The 19335-nt window shown below is 39.6% G+C and overlaps 1 protein-coding gene across 3 annotated transcripts in view; it reads left to right on the forward strand.

Annotated features, from left to right (window-relative positions):
* SYT1 (synaptotagmin 1) overlaps positions 1 to 19335 on the forward strand; it is a 530829-nt gene that overhangs the window by 121569 nt on the left and 389925 nt on the right. For all 3 annotated transcript variants that reach the window (XM_075209585.1, XM_075209583.1, XM_075209587.1), the window contains exon 3: positions 15936 to 16004. The gene's annotated coding sequence lies outside the window, so the exon portion shown is untranslated. The remainder of the gene's footprint in view (positions 1 to 15935; positions 16005 to 19335) is intronic.

A 19335-nucleotide genomic window follows, 5' to 3' on the forward strand; every position in this document is an offset into this window, starting at 1 on the left:
TAAAAAGAGGAGGATCAGGACCTTATCTAAAATCAGGAGGGGGTCTCTCCCTGTTTGCTAAATATAGTTCTAGTAACTCTGCAACACAGTCCGAATGGCACCATCACCGCAGGGGGGAGACCACTGATGTCATGCACTATTTCCACCCCTGTTACCACCCAAACTCTTCACACCACCAATCACAAGAGGACAATGAGTGGGAGGTTGACCCAGGGAGGTGGCCAGGATGAGAGGTCTTGTGAGAAGGGACAAAAAGGATCTGTCTGGGGGAGGGGAGTAGTTGTTGGAGAATCTTGAGACAGCGAGGACTTTGACTGTTTGAAAGTAACCGTATTCTCGCAGGGCCTTAAAGGAATGCTTGAGGCAGGAGCTTGACAGAGATCGGACAGTGTACCTCTAGGACTGATTCTGTTGCCACTTCATCGGGAGACACTCGCAGATTCTGGGAAATTGGTGAGCCTACATCGGTAGGGAGACTAATACCCAGGGTCCCACCAAGCTAGTGGAGAGTTGGCTGAGTGGCTAGGATCAGCAAGATACACAGACCCACCTTAAGGATCGGAAACCCTGGCCCACTTGGATTGTCAACTGTGGATTTTATTACCAGGAGTTTGGGCCTGCTAGGACTCTGTGCTATGAGGTAATCTGCTGGGGACTTTGTTGGGGAGTTTTTACTTGCACTCGTGATTTTCTGACACTTGATATATTTGGTGGGGGAACAAGTTTCTCCTTGGGGAGCACTGTTGTATTTTACTAAGTGTGTGCACTTTGTTTAATAAAAGGGATTATTATTACTTTACTGTCTCCCTAGCTGTGTGACCTGTGAACCTAGAGGACTGGGTATCTAGGGAGCTTTGGTTATAACCCTGGTGTCCTCACACATGGTTTTGTCCAGGAGACTGAAATAAGAAGTTTCTCAAGTTAAGATCCTTAATAAATCAGGCCCTCTTTCTTGAGACCCTAATGCTGGACAGACAGAGACCAACTCCCTAGCCACCGGCCACTATATTACAGCTGAGCAATGAAACAGATATTTTTAAATAGTTTACACTCCTCCAACAGCCCTAACTTGATTGACAGGTGACACTCCCACCTTCCCTTTAAAAGGGAGTTTGTTGCAAGTGCTCTGTTTTGATTGCAGACACACACTATCAGGCTTCTGCTTGGTGTGGAAAACACATTTTTTTTAAACCACTTCAAAACCTGTACGTTAAATCAGACTCTCTTTACTAATATTTTGTCACACATTTGTTGCCAGATGTGACTTCCAGTTCTTGGGTATAGATCACTGTATCATCTAAATAAGTGGCTGCATAAGCCATGTGGGATTGTAGCAATTTACTCATAGCCCTTTGGAAGGTTGCAGGTGCCCCATACAACCCAAAGGGTAAGACTTCACATTGGAAGAGACCATCAGGGGTGAAAATTGCAGTCTTTGGCTTGGCTGAGGAAGTAAGGGAAATTTGCCAGTAACCCTTAGTTAAGTCAAGAGTAGTCAGATAGTTACTACCAGCTAGATTTTCTATCAGTTCATCCACACGTGGCATCAGATGGGTATCTAACTGGGATTCACTGTTTAGCCACCTAAAGTCATTCCAGAACCTAATATCCAATTGGTTTTTGGGAAAAGAAGAATTGGACTTTTCCAATCACTATGGATTCCTCATGCTGGATTATCTGACAGCTCGTCTGGCTTCAGGAATGCAGTACGGCTTCTGCGTTATAACAACTTCTGGCGGAGTGACAATGTCGTACTCCATTAAAGTAGTGTGGCTAGGAATGGGAGAGAAGACATCCCTATTCCGGTGTATCATTTCCTCAGTCTGCTTTTTTTGCCTAGCAGATAAAGCTGTCTATATGTGAACTTCAGACTTCTCAATGACAGTAATCACTACCCAAGGAGAGGCGGTCTCATGGTACCAAGGTTTAAGGAAATATAACATGGTATAATTTGTTTCTCCCTTCTACTCCCCAATTGACGGACCATGTAATTGACAAGACCGACTGCCTCTAGGACTTCATATGAACCTTGCAGTGGGAGAGAAGTTTGATTTTCTGGGTTGGAACCAGGACTGGGACCTTGTCCGCAGGCTTGAAAGATCGAACTACAGCACTTTTATTATAACTTCCCTTTTGCCGTTCCTTATCCTCTTTTGCATGTTGTTGTACAATGTGTAATTTAATTTTAACCTGTTTGAAATGTGATTCCATTTGACAACTAGACAGCCAATAGCAATTAATTTTGTTGGACAAATATGTTTTGGTCTGTTAATATTTAATAGTTAATAATATTTAGCCTGCATAATAATAAATACATGAAGTCCTGTTTTTAAAGTATGGTAACAGTTTCATATTTTGACAAATTTAAAGAAATACGGTAGCTTCAGTTCTTCAAAAAACACACAGATATTAAATATATATGTAGCAATTGTGACAGCCACATCGGCTTCTGGTGTGACATTTGCAAAGGATTTAGAGCAGTTTTTATACATTGATTTATAACTTCAAGTACTTATCAAGTTCACTTTTTCTGAAGATGTACAAATAACTTCTTGTAAACCTAATATTTGAAATGGAACTATAGAAATTGTATTATTTTGCTTTTCTAAAATTGGTGGCTTATTATTTCTTTTCAATTAATGAACATCAAATAAAACAAATTTACTGTTCATACAGTATGTAGTTTATGTATGAAATACTGTCCACTGTTATATTTTTCTTTAAATGGAAATACAATAAACTTTTCTCAGAACATGTTAATCCGTATTGATATGTCTAACTACTCAATATAATATTGTGTAAATAAAGAATCCTGTAGAGAATTTGATTTGTCACAATTGGACATTAAAAAGCCATTTGTTATCGTACATTAAGTTGCCCATTTGTCATTCAGGTGTTCATGTTATGATGATTATAATGACCAATTGTAATACTATTCAATAGTATACATTTGCTATATTGAGTGAAGATAGCCATGTGTTTCAAATGGGTGTGATAGAATATTGCTAAAGATCCCACAATTCAATAGGGGTTTCCTACAATAAAATGAACAGATAACTTGAAATTCACATTGAGCATCTCTGCAACTCATCTCTAAGCTATCTCTGATAAAAATATGAAATCCCTTGACACCGGTTTATAAATCTTGGTACGGTACATTACTTTTATATATTGCAGCTACTTTAAAATACTTTAAACCCCCCAAAAAAAAAAATAATAATGCTATTTCTAATTGTGAATGGGACTTTGAGTTGCAGGTTCTGTAGACTGCCCTCTTTTTTTATAATTTAACCACATATTTTTTCCTATGAATGCATGCCAGTATGCGAAAATCAGTGATCATTGTTAATTGCTGGTAGTAAATTTCTAAGTGGACAAAATGTTACATCCAAGTTAACATAATTATCAGATTTTACCTTTGCGGAGGGGAGTTCACATAAAACATCTGTGCAATTATTTAATTAAATATCACTAAACAAAGTGCATGATTTATATGTAATTAAAAAAAGTTAATATATAAGGCCAAGGCATTTTTTGGTTTAAACCAATACCCATGTTAGTGTTCAGTAAGAACCAATGACATTGTAACGCCTACGGGGAACAGGACAGATGCACACAGATGAACTTACCTTACAAACGATGGTCACCTCCCGTCCGCTTCCGATGCACCCCAGCCATTGTCCTATCCCAGCAGACCAGCAACCAAACCTCTGTCACTTCCAACCACATCCCTCTGAGGAAGAAACAGAAATTAAGGCCGTGCCTACCAGGAAAGGGCTGTCAGAGACCACGGCAATGAGCGGAGACACTCACGTCAACCTCGCTTGCCGCCACCTTGTTTTTACTCTTGCCAAGGGCGTGGGACTACGGACACTTGAGACCAGGAACAGTCCCGCCTCAAGTACCCCAATCACCTCTCGGTGAGGGCCTAACCAAAAGAAGGAAGTGAGCGTTCTACTCACCGGGCACTCCAACTTGTGTATGTACACCCACAGAACTGCACTAACTAACAACAGGTGACCCGACCCTAACAACTAACTAATGGCCGGGAACGCAACTTTACTATAAAACTAGAACTGGGTGTAGTGCACTACCTAAACCTCCTCCCTTTACTTTACGGGGAACACCAGCTGGTGTTCACGGTCTATTCCGGAGGGCTGTTCCTAATACCCTCACCCAGGTCGTACCGAGAAGACTGTCTTCTCGCTATGGGGTCACCCACGGAATCCTAAGGACCGGTCGCACAGGGCACGAAAGAGGCTCACTGGAACAGCACACCACCAGAGTGTCAACTGCCGCACGGAACCGCCAGTCGTCACTGCCGGAACACGAAATGACTGCCTCCACTCAAGCGGAACACCTGTCCCAGTCCGGAACTGCCAGAGAACCTGCCGGAACTGAGGACTGGAACACTCAACTAGAACCACGGGCCGCCCCTGGAACTCATTTGAGATGTGCTGCACTGCCAGTGAGATACTCGATCACCACCTCTGGAAACCAGCGTAACCCCAGAGACCTATGGGACAGCAAAAACTACTGTGTGTTCTTCCCTGGCTATGTGTATGCTTGTCCACACAGTACAGGTTATTGCAGGAAAACAACAAGTAACAAGAGCCTACTTTTAATGGGGGCCTGACGTCTTGCGCCTGTAAAGAAACACACAGCACAGTCCAAATACAAGACACAATGCAATATTCGCTGCACAGGCGGAATAATACCCTGTTTATGTACCTGAAGCTGTCACGTAGCACTCACACCTTAGTACACACCACACATGGGACTGCACCCTACTCTCTCAGGGCTCTCACACCACTACATACAGGGCCTTATGCCCAACACCATAGGCCTCTGCCCAGCTGACTACAGGGCCTTGTGCCATGACTATGGGCCTTAGCCCCCTCTCTACCTTGGGCTCTGAGTCCACTAACTAGGGCCTTATACCCTTCTACTTATGGGCACTAGCCCACTACCTAGGGCCTTGTGTCCTTTGACTATAACGGACCTTGTGCCCGACCTAAGTTGAGTATACTTACCTGCTCTGCGCAGGATGCTCAACTTGCTACGCAGTCTTCTTTCTCCGGGTCTTCCAGACCCTCCAGCCGGCGGCGCCTCTTCTCCTGTTCGGCGCGGCATTTCCGGCAGTCTTCTGGGCGGGGGCGCTCTCAGGCCTTACAAGGGCTCCACACCAGCGTCTCCGGCGCTTCTCTGTTCTCTTCTGGGCAAGGGCGCTCTTAGCCCTTACATGGGCTCCCCGCCGATGTCTCCGGCAGTGATTTTCAGTGGCAGGGTAGCTCCTTGCCCTGACAAGGGCACCCTGCCACTTCCAGCGTCTTCTTCTTGATCCGCCGCTCCGGACATCCCACAAAGTCCTCTCTTCACTCCGCTGGCGAACTTCTGAAGTAATGGGGCCGCCCGGCTGCTTATATAACCGCCGGCGCGACATCATTACTGGGCGCTGCTGTGAGTGCTCATTGGCTCGATGCAGCGCCAATCTTTTGAATGGCCAGATGTGAACCAGGATTAGCTCACTCATCCGGCCACCGATTCGCCAGCAGGGGAAGGTGAGCCCTGATTGGCTCATCTTCCCTCTGCCGACAGGACCTGCGGAAGAAAGAAAATACTTACCAACGCTGGATCACCAAAATGGTAAGTAAGTCTCCTCTTCTTTCTTCGCCCTCTTCATGGGCACAGCAGCCAGGACCATCTAAGCTCTCTTCATGGGCACAGCTGCGCAATCCTCGGGACACATCTCCACAACATAGGGGTTTCTAATGTTCCTAATACATTGATATGTAAAATGAAATAACTAGGCAACAGAGTAAAGCAAACCACTTTTTCTCTTCCCCTTTTGAAATGCTTATATCTGTTGTGTTAGTGTACTGAATATGTTCAGATAAAGCAAGCTGGTGTAATCCATTTCTAGATGGGTGCTCATGAGGTTAAGGTAGGTTGACATATACTGTATATAATATTAAAAAATATATATATTATATTATATCATATTTGTAAACCTATACTAACCAAGTTCATTGGATTTCTATTTTGCTAATTGTACGTCTTTCACTCTCTCTCTCCTCTCCTTTCCTTTTAAGTTCTTTATTTAAGCTGGCAAATCAATAATGTCATGTCCCTAAATCAAAAGTTGCAGCAGCTAGCACTATTTCCAAGTTCTAAATCTCCCTATTATACACAGTTTCCTGACTAATCAGAATGTGCTAATGTTGAAAAAATTTTTTATGAAAGTGAATAAAGGTCGCATAACAGTGTGAGTTTGTTGTAGTTTGGACAAGACATACATAAGGTGTTTTTTGTTTTGTCTTTACAGTGAGTGTCTTTATTAAATAAGTCAGTTACACTACTGGAAGGGTACATAAGGCCAAATGCCTCATAATAGAAACATTTTTTTGCAATTCCCCCCCCCCCCCCCCACACACACACACTCAGAACCGGCATCCTCTCCCTCTGAATTGGCTGTCCACCCCTGCTGCTTCTTGCCTTATCAGGCGGGAGGCCAGGATGGCATCCTCGGCACATTGGAGTTTGAATGTGTCGCTTGGCTCTGGCATTATAGTCAAGAGCCACACTCCCAGCCTACAACTGGCATGGAGGAGGAGCAGCAGCAAGCAGCTTCACTTATAAGAAGCTGTTGGTAGGTTCTGCTTTATGTCAGAGGCCTGGGCTTCGTGTGGTGCTATTAAAATCACTTGATGAGTGACAATATGTAACTCATTCAGTGTTTTAACTGCCCGTCATCCATTTTACCCTTGGCAAATGCCTAGGTATACCTAATGGTAGCACCGCCCTGGAGTCTAGGCAGTTTGACTGAAGAAGAATCAATTTAACTGTGGAGCCTGACAAAATATATTAATCTATATGCCAGCCAGAGAAACATGCCAAGATCATTAAGCAAAGCAGGACTTTAATAAACTAGCTAATCACATGAGATATTCATAAACAAAAAGGGGGACTAACTTTTGAAGAGCCAATATATGCCAAAGCCTATGGAGTCTGGAGAAGCACCAATCCAATTGAAAGAGATACATAGCCAGACTTCAGTCTGAGCCTGCGTAGTGATGTGTATGGTTCTCCTTCTGTGCTTATGGAAGATATAATAATTTATAAGACATTCTTATTTCTTTATTATAATGTAAGCTGCAGGAAGTGAATACAAGGCATGGTAGCCTCAAACACCTATAAAAAACATCTATATGCCCAAATGCTGATTGAAAAATAAAATGAATCTCTGAACCCCATATATGCCAATTATTCCTAAAAACAGGAAAATGTTGGTGCGTGTTTCTGGCCATTTGCTAATTACATTAAAGAAATTCAGGTCCATTGTACATGGGTTATTAGCCATTAATATATCATTATTCATGCAAACAACAAATAGCACTATTTGTAAACTGCAGTATTACGTATAGTGTAAAGTACACCTTTAGTGAAATGCTAAGGAACATAAACACTGCTTCTTAAAATTATTTTTTTAAAAAACTTAACATTTTATTTCTAAAAATGCCTAAAAATAAAGAAAACAGCTTAAGACTTGGTATGTGCTGTGGTGCAGGGAAGCACATGGGCAGATGCCGTAGCATATTTTTAAAGCACAAAGCTGCTCGTGATGATGATCTGCAGATAATGAGCCATGACAAGTCTGGAGTTGATGAAGCATAAGCTCATAGTAATAGAACACAAGAAAGTCCAAATTTTGTCCTAAAAATATCTGTCTCTGCTGAGCATAGCAGCAAACGCATCCTAAACAAATCAGTGATACAAATGGAATTACTATTAGTAAACAAAGTTAACTTTAATGGATTGCTATGAACATTTTTGGTAGCTAGATCATTCAACATTTGATTTGCACATACATGAAGTTCACAGTGAAATCCCACGAGTTTTTGCAGTTGATTAAGGTCTATAATATATATTATGTTTGCCTGTTTATGTTGTAAATTTCAATAGCTGAAGTAGTTGGCAATATGAGCATATACAACCCAGAATACACAGTGGGGCTGATGCAGTGTGAATACTTCCAGTATACCTAGTGTAAATTGTGTGAATTCACACAAAGATGTTACACAAATATGCAGGAATGCAGAGTGATCTCACCCTTATGACTACTTACCCTGGAGAGTTGGAATGGGAGAAGGAATGGGTATTGCTTGAGTACAATGAGAGCATGTTAATGCAAATATGGCTCAATGGCTCACGCAGACCTGCAGATAGTCCCCCCCCCCCCCCCACAACAGTGTTACCAGCACCAGCACCAGCACTCACAGCCCAGACTTGTAGCAGCAAATGGGGGACAATCCGCATGAGTTTCCCCCAAAAAACAGCTACCAGCTGTCAAGATACTGGAATATTAGAGTCGAAACTCACAGAGTAATCCCAGTATCTAGGGATTCATGGATCACACAGGCAAAGAGAGTAAAAGGATACAACAGTATATTTATTACAGAATACAATTAAACTGCAATGCAATAGCTCAATTAGGTTTAGCATAACAATAATAAAACAGCCAGGTAGGTCACCAATTCCCTAGAACCCCAACAGCATCCCAAAGATGCTATTGGGGTTCTAGGGAATTCGTGCTTTCTACTCACAATTCACTGTAAAAATTTAACTGTTCTAAGCTGTTAGAGTTCAAGACAATCTGTAGCTGTTTCTTGGTCCTGAGGCAGTTCCTGGGGTATCTGCAATGGTGGTACTCTCGTACTTTAAGAGTCGCACTTCGTGTCATACTTTAGACCAAGCTGTTGTTGTATAAGTTACTCTGGACCAGCTTGGGTGTTGAGACAGTTGCCAGGACAACCACAAATATATATAGATCCACTGTGGTAATATGCAATCTCCGGCCAAGCTGTATGGGATTCTTTAGCAATGCTGTTAATAGAACTCTAGGACAAGTTGCTCTGTACCACTGGTCCTGGTGCAATTGTTATGGTACACTACTAAATTGAGAGTATCACTGCTACGGCGAAATGGTTGTTGCAGCTGACCAAGCTGTTAGTGAAAAGGCCAAACTATTGTGCACTCCCCTGCCAAGCTTTTTCAGAAGGTATTGGTCCTGATGCAGTTCTGGGAGTAACAATGCATTTGGATCCTGAGATTATTGAGTTTAACAGGCTATCTATAAATATGATAAGGATTTGACTCCCAGTCTCCCTACTCCTGTAGGCTAACCAGGCAACCTGAACCACAAGCCACAAGCTACTCTTGATGGAGTGTAGAACACAGGAACAAAGTTTTATGCATGACTTGCAAAGAAGTGCAGGATTCACAACAATTCTTTCAAAGGAGCTGATATGAGTGAGAACTCCAATACCAAGCTATTCTAAAATTGGAACACCCTTTTGAGATCATTGCAGACAAGTGTCCAAAATTCCTATATGTGGAACTCCACCATGCAAGGTTATCTCTGATTCCTATGTTATAGGATTGTCCAAAGTATCCCTGGGGTTTTTATGTTGCTTAAGTGCAGTTTCAACCTCCTGCTGTGAAGGTGTATAGTTCAGTCCATGACAAAACAATAGTCACTTTCAGTATGGAGATGAAGGGGTTTAGCTTGTCCGATGAAGAACGCCTCCTGTTTTTAATCCCTTCCTTTACTTTGTGATGTGTAAGGGGCTCCAGTTGATTACTACTGCCGGTTCTAGGAAAGGGATCCCAGACCCTGCCACTCCTATGGGACCCACTTGGCTACGGTTAAGAATACAGTGTACAGACTATATACCATGCTTATAACGGATTATATACTGTATAATTTACAAGCAACTGACCACATAGGGTATTCAGTGACAATGCATAACTTCATGTTACATTATTTATGGAGGAAACAATAACCATATTATAGTGAACATAAACTTCCAGGGCAGATGATGTACGCATAGGTCTATGTCCATCTTGTCACACCAGCACTAGGTTGTGACAGGCTGGACTGGGATGCTATAGTAGGGAACCACAGCATGGGGAACAGGAGAAAATAGCCCCGTGCTGAGGTAGGGGTAATAAAAGTGTTATAAAATAGATGTAACAGCTTGTCCTTCTGATTTTGCAGCTACCAGCCAAAACTATGAGCAATGGTGTTGGCAAAACTTGGGTGATGGGGAAGGCACTCCATTTTTTTCTTTGTTTTATTCTTTTTTTATTGTCAAGAATCAGCATATACAGTATAAGTTGAGACACCATTTGGTGTACTCCTTTTCTATGTGTAAATTACACTTTTATTGTGCAACTCATCAGTCCAGCATGCACAGCTCATAAATATATGTACACCACAACGTTGGGCTACTTCTATATAAAAAGCAATAATGTTTGGTCTAGTATCTTAAATATGTATTTAATAACATTAATAATAATGGAATTTTCTGCATCCTCCAAGCAAATTAACTTTCCTTATCACCAGGTGCATGCTATTTATATCTAATTCATTTAAAAGGGAATAATTTACATCAACTACAAAAGTAAGTTAAAATTAGAGGTGTTCACTGACCCCCGTGTTCTGGTTTTGGTTTTGGATCTGGATTAACTTTGTGTTTTGGTTTTAGATTTGGCTAAACCGCCCTCATGTGTTTTTGTTTTGGTTTTGGATCTGTATTTTTAAGAAAAATAGCTAAAATCACATAATTTTGCTCGTTTTTTGTTCCTACATTATTATTAACCTCAATAACACTAATTTCACGTCATTTGCAGTCAATTTTGACCACCTCACAGGTCACAATATTATTTCCATACACTTTCAAACAAAGACTGCAGCAGTTCTTGCCAGTGATAAGAAGAAGGCCATTGTCATGCCTGGGCATAAGACCAAAAAAATCCACCTCTTATGTGTGGAATTATTTTTACCCAAATTCAGACAACAGTTGTTTAGCCATTTGTAGCATTGTAAAGCCACAGTCAGTAGAGGTAGGGACCTTAACCATCTAGGATCCTCATCCATGTTACGCCATTTGAAAAGAGTTCATGGAAAGCTCTCGGGAAAATCAGAAACTTATGCTAAAAACTAACAACTAACAACAAGCAGTCAAGCATCATCTACCTCCCTTCTCTTATCTAGATCACAGCACCTGCATTCTACACCCCCAACACCTTCATCATCAATATCCTCACAATTTAGTCCTGCATCCAAGTTGCTAATGCGAGATGACTCCTCCCCTATCCAAGTCTCCTCAGAAGAATCCTTGAGCATTAGGCCCACTGCTGCTGTTCCTGCTGCTGGGGGTGGGTTCAACCCGGAAGCAGACCAAGAAGAAGACTACGAGTAGTTTACAACAATTGACTGTTAAACAATCCTTAGCAAGTATGAAAGCTGTCACCCAGTCGCAAAGCGGATCACAGATGCCATGATGACTATGCTAGTATTAGATCTGCGTCCAATATTCACTATTAAAGCAGCTGGTTTTAGACAGTTAATTGAGGTCTTGCGTCCCTGTTACATCACTACACAATATTACTAGAAAAGCAATTCCTCACCTGTACCAGGGGGTTACAAAAAAGAAAATAATTGTGATACAAAATGCCATTCTACCCACTGTACACTAAACCACAGTTATGGGAACAAGCGGAACTGAGAAAACTTAAGATTATATGTCTGTGACAGCCCAATGGGTTGGTAAATTGCCTTCAGCAGCAGGAACAGCAGCAGCATCTAACAATCCACGCCAGATCTTTCAGAGGCAGCTACTCTGTGTATCATCTGCTTCACTAAGAAGAATACCGCTGACATCCTGTTTGTGGGCAGCACGGTGGCTTAGGGGTTAGCACTTCTGCCTCACAGCACTTGCGTCATAAGTTGGATTCCCAACCATGGCCTTATCTGTGTGGTGTTTGTATGTTCTCCCCGTATTTGTGCGGGTTTCCTCCGGGTGCTCCGGTTTCCTCCCACACTCCAAAAACATACTGGTAGATTAATTAGCTGCTATTAAATTGCCCTTAGTCTCTCTCGATCTGTATGTGTGTGTGTATGTTAGGGGATTTAGATTGTAAGCTCCAATGGGGCAGGAACTGATGTGAATGAGTTCTCTGTACAGCACTATATAAATAAATAGATTATGATGAAAAACTAAGGGATGTTATTGCAATATGGCTAATCCTGCTTGGACTCTCCTGAGGATATGTGATTTCTGATAATGCCACCAATATTGTTAGAGCATTACAGCAGGAGGAATTCCATCACATTCCCTGTTTTGCTCACACAATCAACTTGGTGGTACAGAACCTTTTAAAAAATGACAGTGACATGCAAGAGATGCTGTCTGTGTCCTGACATATTTTAGTTCATTTTTGGCATTCTGCAACAGCATGTAGGAGAATGCAGCAACTGCAAGAAGAATAGAATTTGAGGGGGAATGTATTTTAGTCCAGCGAAGTAGTCACCTGTGAAGATAGTGCAGACACTGTTAGCTTGAGTCAAGTGATTCCCCTAATTAGACTTTTTGAGAAGCAGCTAGAGAAATTGAAGAAGAAAATGAAACAAAGCAAATCCGCTATTTATATTGGAATTTTAGATTAAGAACTTAACTCCTGGATCATGGCGAAGCGAATTATCAACATCTTGAAATCGTATCTCTACATTTTGGCAACTGTGCTTGATCCTAGGTTTATGAGCTATGTCTTCTCTTTCTTTCCAACTGACCCAGATCTCAAGAGATGCAATGAGCACCTGGTTGGCATGCTGACAACTCAAGTGGTACATGACACAATGACGTCTCCTCCTTCAGTTTCTCTGGCAACTGCTTTTAGGAAAAAACTAAGCTTTCCCAAGACACCCAGTGGTGTTGCAGATGAGTCAGCACAACATTTTGACATTTGGTCTGATCTAAAAGAATTGCCCAAAAATTGTGACAGCTCTGCCATAAAATGAACTACAAATTCCAGGAGGAAGGCCATTATCGACAATTACATAGAAATACACAGACTTCTGTGATGGTGGATTCCAGCGGGGATATATGAGTATTGTTTGAGGATGATGCACACACTGATGAGGGTGAGTATGATGACAGTGTAGATTGCAGGTGCTGAAATCTAGCTAAGAAAAGGGAGCTACCTGATGCTGGTATGCTTAGCAATAGTTTGGGTAGAATGGCATCTTGACAAATTTCTGTTTTTCTACAGTAAACTTTCACCTTTATTAGATAGGGTTTTTTTTCTTTAAAAAGGGACAAGCTTTTTATTTACATTTTTGTTTCCCTGACTTAAAACCACTATGTACTTGAACATAGGCTTTAGCACATGAGGTAGATGGATTAGTATCATCAGGACTGAGACTGGAGAGTGACAAGAACAATGCCACCCCTCCTTTTTCTGTATGAGCTATGGCACAGTAGAATGTCACTGAAGACTTTTAAGAACACTGACAGCCCTATTATTACAATTTCTGTTTCAGCACTGAACCCTGCCACCTCTCCTATTTCTGAGTGAGCTATGGTACAGTAAAATGAACTGCAGATATACACCAAGCCTGCCAGATCTAGTATTTCTATTTCAGCAATGACAATTAGCAATGGAGCTATCCTGAATGTCACTGGAGACTTTGAAGAACACTGCTACCCCTCCTCTTTCTTTTCTACCTGTGACGCTGCCCAACTGCTCTAGAGACAGCCAAGAACTTTCTGTGTCCATCTGTGAAATGGCGTTGGATCGCCGTGGAGGGAGGTACTTATAGAATCCATACCTCGTGAGATCCGACGGCATAACATAGACAGTTTGCCTCGTTTTCAATACCGAGGGCGCGCGAAAGTACCGAGCCACTAAGTTTGGGTGGGCTTGGTTCTCGGAGAACCGAGCCTGAGTATCTCTAGTTACAATATTATTGCAGATGATCTGAAACTTCTGAAAGATATGCAATTCAGTTCTAAACATCACTGTATACACACTATGCAAAATACTGTATTTTATGATGCATCAATTTTGAGTTACTAAAAAGGGAAACTAGCATTGTACATATTAAATAGTTATAATTAACCCTATCACTAGCTGTGATGCCCTGACACAACTGTATGTTAGTGGGTGGGGCTAATGTGGTGATATCCAGTGCATTTACTTGAAGTAGACAAGTGCCAGATTGAGTCGGTTGTCTAGTTACTCAGTTTGTGCTGTATGTCATAATTTAGTTCAGACAGAAAAATAACTATTGTTTGCACTCTGTACTTTCAGTCCATCAGGCTAGCCTGGATTGCAAATAAAATGACTTTCCTCCATGATAAAGCTATGCATTTCAGAGTTTCAGTGGTCTCATTGACAGCGAAAACGGGATTAACCATCCCACCAATTAATTGCATTAACTATTAATACTATTCTATTATTGTATTTATGATTGCTATTCCTTATCAATGTTTGATGTACCCGACACATTTCATATCCAAGAATTATTTGCTTCTATTTAATTATCTTTCTAACTGCAGTCTGTCTTCAAATGATAGTCAGAATTTAATTTTCTTCAAATGTCATTTTGTAAATGTCTGTCTCTTTAATATTGATAAGAATGGCTTATGTTAGAGTTTATATCCGTTTAATTCACAAAATTTAATAAAGAGAAAACAAAGTAAAAACAGCCTCCTGCATTAGGCCGAGTTTTGTACTATATTACAGACAGTCTTTGGCAGACGCACTTCAGATCAAACACAAGATTGTAGGAACTAGCTGGCGATTCTTCTGTCTAATGAAAACTTTCAAGGGAAACTTTAGCTAAAACATAACATATGAACCTGTTGATCAATAATACCATTTCTGTTATATGCTAATTTAATATTCATAATATATATATATATATATATATATATATATATATTATGTGCGAGCAAAAGTGAGCATGTATTTGTAGGGTAAATGGGGGTTCCTTATTGTATTCTTTACAAAATTGGATTTGTAGATAAATATATATGAAGTTTTAAACAAGAAAAATCCCAAGACCCCTCCGGTACTAAATCATAGTGTAGACATTTCTGCTGCATCCGTATGAACCAACACTAGGAGGTAAGCGATTGTGCAATCTGCCAAACATAAAACCTGGTAATTAGATTTTAATGCCCAATCTTCAAAAGTCTAGGACACCAGTCAAGCAATCCTAGGCACCAGTAATGCCACCATGATGGGAAAGGGATACAATTTTGCGTGGGAGAAAAGGCTCTATTAATGCTGAAGTAGAAATAAAGCAAGCAACATAGAGGTTAAATGACAAGCACGCACCTGAAGCTGTGGCCATATCCTTTTTTTCTTAGAGCTTTTTTTTAATCTGTTTAGATTCATGTTAGATAGAGTATGTAAGTAATCAGTAAGTAGTTGTGCTACTAATGTTCTGTAAAGCTGTCTGCAAATAGCTTTGTTCTGTATCACAAGATGGTAAGATTAGGCTCATTCACACTTTAGAACCAATTTGTTCTGTATACTCTAATGGGAAACCTTAGTGCAGCTTTTTCATCTGTTCCAAAATGTGCTATCCGTGATTTTCTTCATTACTCTCTCAGGCATCAGTTTGATGTTTTTCTTAGCCATGTAATTTACGACTAGGCTACTCTCCAAACAAGTCAGAGATTAAAATGAGAATCTATTATCAATTTTTAACATATTGTATTAGACACTAATCAGAGTAGCCAGCCAAGGTAATAAGAAGTCTGTGACAGTTGGCACGCAATTGTTTTTTTCAAAATAAGGTCCTGTTGTCCTTGATCTCTTGTTGAATTTATTCATCACAAAGATTGCCTCTCCAAACACAAAGTCTCAAAACGGAAGCTTAAAATTCATTAGAGACCTGCGTGTAATCTTTTAATGTTGACATTTATGTGGTGTATTGACAAGGGACAGTGCAAATACATTTCAAGATCATTTGCTAGGGAAGATGTTTGCGGCTACTTTGTGTGGAGATAACAATGTGAATGATATTACATTATAGTAGTAATGTAAATGGTATTAATAAAGTATACATATTGTTTTTTTAGGACTAAAACAAAAGCGCAGAGCTTTTTGAGGAATTCAATACTTGGAGAAGCCCAAACAAACTTATTTCTGTAAGTATTATTCACACTTTTATCATGTGGAAAGTATAAACAAAAATGCTATAGCAATGTTTTTGTAGAGTGGGCAGTTTCATGATAAACACAGTAGGTTTGGTTTTGACTCAAACATGAGAATTTACAGTTAAGTCCAGAATATTATTATTGGTAATATTAATTTTATTATGATTGTAGATTTGTAAGGCGCTACAATACTCCGCAGCGCTGTACAGTAGGGAAAACAGGACACTTATAAAACAAGGACATACATAAAACAGGGACATACAAGACAGACAAAATAAATGCAGACATGAAAACAAAGGGTAGAAGACCCTGCTCATTAGAGAGCTTACATTCTAAGGGGAGGAGGGCACAGCTGAAATAAAAGGCCAGATTGTGCCTTACAGTGGAGATTGGGACAGCTGTGAGGGTGTATTACCTTTTACCAGATTTACTTCTAAGTTGCACTAGGCTGTTTTGCATTTTTTTTCACCAAACCTCATGCTTAAACTATTGAGTATTTATAACACAAGTGTAAAATATATACCATTATATCATACCTCTCAACATTTAGAATCCTGGGACAGAATAAGCCCTGACCCCTTTCTGCCCAAAATTCTGCACAAATGAATACGTTTTGGCAAAACTCCACCCACTTTCCTGCTAAGCCCTGCACTCTTTGAGGTCCGCGAATCAGGATGTGCCTCCAAAATCAGGCCCATTGGGAGGCATGTTATATAAGTAACAAGAATACAATTCAACACATTTTTTTGTTCTTCTTTTATAAGAGATTACAATCACAAGTTATCCTGTCTAAAATTGTAAATGCTAACGCTAATATGATTAGTAACTACAAGTTGCAAAAAGATCATCAATGCCACATGTATTATATATTTGCCTCATTTATTTAGTTAATTTTTCTTATTTTATTTATTCTATTTTTGTATACATTTAGTTTCTTTTTGTTTGTTTTTTCACAGTATTCATATAAATTTATTCATAAATTATACCACTCATAAAAAGGACAGACCAGAGGTATAACTAGACATTTGTGTACCCCACAGGAAAATTTTATAAGGGCCCCCATGTATAACCCTCAGTTGTGGGCCCCCTAACACCTGCACCTATGGTAGTTACACTCCAGGTAACGGCCTCTGTGTTTCAGCTTGTTGGTCCCTTATTTTCAACATTCAACATTGTTTTGGTAATCCTATCTATAACCAGTTATGATTCCATACTCAATATATTTAAATGGTAAAGAGAGACATTTAAAGAGACAAACATTCTGTACTATGTAACTACATGCCTAATGTAAAAAGCATTTCATAGAGAGTAAGCATGTACACTTGTCCCATTTTTTGATTCAGTGGTTTTACAGCAGGGTCCTCAAACCTCAACAATCACTCATCACAATTCAGTTTTTATTTCCTCCCAAGACAATGCATTACAATTAACCAATTCATTCCACCAAAATATGTCCCCTGTTTATATTGAGACCGTCAAAAAGCATAATGATATACAATCAGATAAGTAACCCACATATGTCATTACAGTGGCACAATTAAATATACATTAATCTCTTTACCTATTTCTCAGACTCACCGTTTTACTTCTTAGGGGGGAATTAGGTGAGATTCAGGAGTAACACGATCATCGAATTGCTCCATAGCGTATAAAAAGGTTTTAAAAGATAAAGACCTTCATATGATCTGAATGTTTACTCTACCATAGCTCCATTAGGTCTCTGTCAGGTGGACTGGGGAGAAGGTTAGAGAAAAGTTACAGCAGTACAACTGTAATCTTTCTCGAACAAGACAGAGCAGTCTGAATGCTGGACAAATGTAGTTAAACTTAAGACATCATCCATTATAGTCTTTGATATATATTGAATTTAAAAAGCAGTGTGTTTTTGCTTTAAAGGGAAACCTTACACTATTCTAAGTAAGATTTATCTAATTTTGTTTAACAAAAAATGAAGCGTATGAATACTAACTAATATACTATTTTCCCTTTAATGGTCGCATATTTGGTTACATAGAACTATAGTTACAAAATCATAATGAACATTTATTATATATAATGACAAATATAATATGTTTGCTTGTTTATATGTTTAACTGGTTCTTGTGTAAGTTTATCATGTGGATTTTTTTCTTTTGAAAACTTAATTTAATGTTAATTCTCTGTCAGTCTTTCTCGTGAAGCTTCATATATATATAATATTTTTATTGCATAGATTAACATGAGCAGTCGGATTAATTTAGAAGAGTGCTCTAGGTAATTTCAAGGTTTTACAGTTTTCCTTCAAAGTGCATCTTTAGCTTTAATCATTTGCATGGTGTAAAAAAAAAAAGTCAAATATTTGAGATCAAGAACCAGAAGGTACATCAAAGACTTTAAAAATCATTATTTCCAAGTCCTGAAAACAGAGTATTTATCTTACATGGATAAAATAACTTGCTTCTTTTTCTGAAACATATTGTCGAATTCCAAAAACATGCTCCCATGACCAAGGCTTTAAAGAAATGTGCATTCGACTTGCAGGCAATGAATAAAAGTATAAGATATGAAGACTAAATTTACAGATCAGCACTATTAAGCTTATAATATCCCTGAATACTTAAGGTTAAATGTAAAAATGCTGTATATAGTTGTCCATAATTATTTGTAATAAATACCCTCAAGCTGTAAAGTTTTGACAGATATATTGGCTTTTTTGACCAAGAAATAAGAGCTCTACTGTCATCTTGCTTATGTATTAGAGATGTGCACTGACCCTTATGTTTCGGTTTCAAAACCAGTGTGAAAATAGGTAAAAAAATGTCATTTTCAGCTGTTTTTGCTCCAATATTATTATTTATAGCATTAACATTAATTTCCAGTTGTTTCAAGTCTATTTTCGTATTATCCTTTCACAACTGTCCCAATTGTCACCAATTTTGACCAAAGTCTGCAGTGAGCTGGCTGGCTAAAATTAGTGACAGAGCAGTGGCACAAAATATATGGTACAAATACATGGCAGTTTAATAAAATATACATTCCCTAGGGTAGTAGACACAATAGATGATCTGGCAGCCATGCAATAAAGCACTTTAGAGGTCATAAGTGCCTTCATTAATTTTCCAAGGTGCGATTCAGGAAAGAAAGAACATGCATTATGTCTTTTAGAAATCAACTAGGCAAAAATTGATTTAATTAAGACCTCTGGGAGTATGCAACTGTCACTGTTTGGCATTGAGCACGGAGTGACAGAGCTTCCATCATAGACACTTACGCTACAGAAACAGGCAGCGGTCATTGGATGGACAGTGGTAGAATTAATACAGTTAGACATTGATTAAACTAA

Source organism: Mixophyes fleayi, chromosome 4 (genome assembly GCF_038048845.1).
Source record: "Mixophyes fleayi isolate aMixFle1 chromosome 4, aMixFle1.hap1, whole genome shotgun sequence".
In the NCBI taxonomy this organism is placed as follows: domain Eukaryota; kingdom Metazoa; phylum Chordata; class Amphibia; order Anura; family Limnodynastidae; genus Mixophyes; species Mixophyes fleayi.